Source organism: Malaclemys terrapin, chromosome 15, assembly GCF_027887155.1.
Source record: "Malaclemys terrapin pileata isolate rMalTer1 chromosome 15, rMalTer1.hap1, whole genome shotgun sequence".
Classification (NCBI taxonomy): Eukaryota; Metazoa; Chordata; order Testudines; family Emydidae; genus Malaclemys; species Malaclemys terrapin.
This window is the reverse complement of record NC_071519.1, coordinates 14,242,306-14,244,805: the sequence shown is the minus strand read 5'-3', so window position 1 is coordinate 14,244,805 and position 2,500 is coordinate 14,242,306. Positions and strand designations below refer to the sequence as shown.

General features: G+C 74.9%; 1 non-coding gene across 1 annotated transcript; it reads left to right on the top strand.

The window, feature by feature from the left end:
• The first annotated feature begins 946 nt into the window (after nucleotides 1-946).
• LOC128823691 (5S ribosomal RNA) lies at nucleotides 947-1,065 on the top strand. The gene has a single exon (XR_008441931.1). It is a non-coding gene; the product is annotated as a 5S ribosomal RNA (ribosomal RNA).
• Nucleotides 1,066-2,500: the final 1,435 nt, after the last annotated feature.

Genomic DNA, 2,500 nt, shown 5'->3' with positions numbered 1-2,500 from the left:
AGATCCGGGTCGACCTGGTGACCGGACGGGAAAGCGGCCACCGGGCGTGCCCGTTCAAACCTAGGGGTTGACCTGGCGGCCGGAAAGCAAACCGGCCACTGGCTAGCCCCGTCGGCAACCTACGGGTTGACCTGGTGGCCGGGAAGCGAACCGGCCAGCAGGTGAACCCGTTCGATTCCACGGGTTGACCTGGTGCCCGGGAGGGGACTCTGAAAAATGTTCAGCCCTTTCGGCTCGGGGTTGACCTGGTGGCCGAGAGGGGACTCGGACGGCAGGCAAGCCGCCCTGGCCTCACCCACCCCGGCCGCAGCGAGGGACTGCCTCCCGGCCGACTGGATCGGGCCCCTGGAAGTCTGGGGGGAAAAAGAAAATGGAACCTGACGCCTCCGAGGAGGGGGCGCCCAGGGAAGGAGGGAGATCCGGGTTGACCTGGTGACCGGACGGGAAAGCGGCCACCGGGCGTGCCCGTTCAAACCTACGGGTTGACCTGGTGGCCGGGAAGCGAACCGGCCAGCAGGCGAACCCGTTCGATTCCACGGGTTGACCTGGTGCCCGGGAGGGGACTCTGAAAATTTTTCAGCCCTTTCGGCTCGGGGTTGACCTGGTGGCCGAGAGGGGACTCGGACGGCAGGCAAGCCGCCCTGGGCTCACCCTCCCCGGCCGCAGCGAGGGACTGCCCCCCCTCCACCCACCCACCCCCCCCCCCGGCTGACAGGATCAGGGCGCACTGGATGTCCGGGACAATATTTTCCCCGACGCCGGGGAGGGCGGGCGGGCGGAGGGGCTCTGGCGGCCAGCCCGGGCCCCGGAGCTCGAGAAGGAAAAAAGGACCGGGCCCGCGAGAGACGGGGGCCCTGCCGCAGGGGGGCAGTCCGACCGGGGCTCACCGTGCGGCAGGCCCGGGCGTCGGCAGGGGAAAGCGGGCGAGGAGGCGCGGGGGCCGGGTGCCTACGGCCATACCGGACCGAACGCCCCCGATCCCGTCCGATCTCGGAAGGTAAACCGTCCCGGGCCTGGCTAGTACTTGGATGGGTGACCGCCTGGGAATCCCAGGTGCCGTAGGCAGCTTTTCCCGGTCCGAGCCAGCTCTCTCTCCTTTTCTGGGGAGGAAGGAGAGGGGGGGGACGGGCCGGAAAGCCCCTCGTCGCTCCTGCCGAGTCGGAGGTCGCGGCCGCAGGTCACGGGTCTGGGCGCCTGGGGTCCGGCTCCCCACCCGGCTTCCTCCGCGGAGGACCCACCGAAGCCGCTGGGGGAGACCCCGGGCATGGGGCGGACTGGCCCGGACCCTCCCGGCCGCCGGCCCGCAGGACCGCCCCGAATCCCCCCGCCCCGCGGCCACCCAGGCCAGGCCTGGCCAGGCGGGACGGACGGCGGGTGTCCAGCGCCCAGCGGCTTCCGCCAGCGGGGACCCACGGCCCCCAAAGCCGCAGGGGGAGGCCCCGGGCCCGGGACGGACTCGCTCGGACCCCCTGCGCCCGGGCGCCGGCTCGCGGGACCGCCCCGAATCCCCCCGCGGCCACCCAGGCCAGGCCTGGCCAGGCGGGACGGACGGCGGGTGTCCAGCGCCCAGCGGCTTCCTCCAGCGGGGACCCACGGCCCCCAGAGCCGCAGGGGGACACCCCGGGGCCGGGACGGACTCGCTCGGACGCGCTCGGACCCCCTGCGCCCGGCCGCCGGCTCGCGGGACCGCCCCGAATCCCCCGCCCCGCGGCCACCCAGGCCAGGCCTGGCCAGGCGGGACGGACGGCGGGTGTCCAGCGCCCAGCGGCTTCCGCCAGCGGGGACCCACGGCCCCCCAGAGCCGCAGGGGGAGACCCCGGGGCCGGGACGGACTCGCTCGGACGCGCTCGGACCCCCTGCGCCCGGCCGCCGGCTCGCGGGACCGCCCCGAATCCCCCCGCGGCCACCCAGGCCAGGCCTGGCCTGGCCTGGCAGGCCGGCGTGCAGCTCCCCCGGGCTTCCTCCCCCGACGACCCGCGCCCCCCCGAGCCGCAGGCGGAGACCCCGGCCCCGGGGCGGACCGGCCCGGGCTCGCTCGAGCCCCCTGCGCCCGGCCCGCAGGACCGCCCCCCCCCCCCCCCGAATCCCCCGGGAGAGGCCCGGCCTGCACGCCACTGACGACCCGCGGCCCCCAAAGTCGCGGGAGGCGCCCCCGGCCCCGGGGGCCGGTTAGCTCCGTGTCGCTCCGCGCCCCCCCCCCGCCCCTCGCTGCCGGGACCGGGCACCGCCCCAGAGTCAGCCGCAGCCGGACGGCCTGAGAGCTGCCCTCCTGTGGACGACGGTGAGTTTACCTTGACACTAACCGGCCATCAGCCAGGTCAACCCCATTGCTAGACTGGGGTGGACCTGGTGGCCGAGTGGGGACTTGGAACATTTGACAGCTGCTCCCCGGGGCTTGACCGCTTGTCCTGAACGCCCCCCCCCCACCCCACCCCCCCCAGCCCCCGGCTCCTGCTCCCCTCTCCCCAGCCTCGGTGCTCCGCTCCCTGCCTCGGAGGCT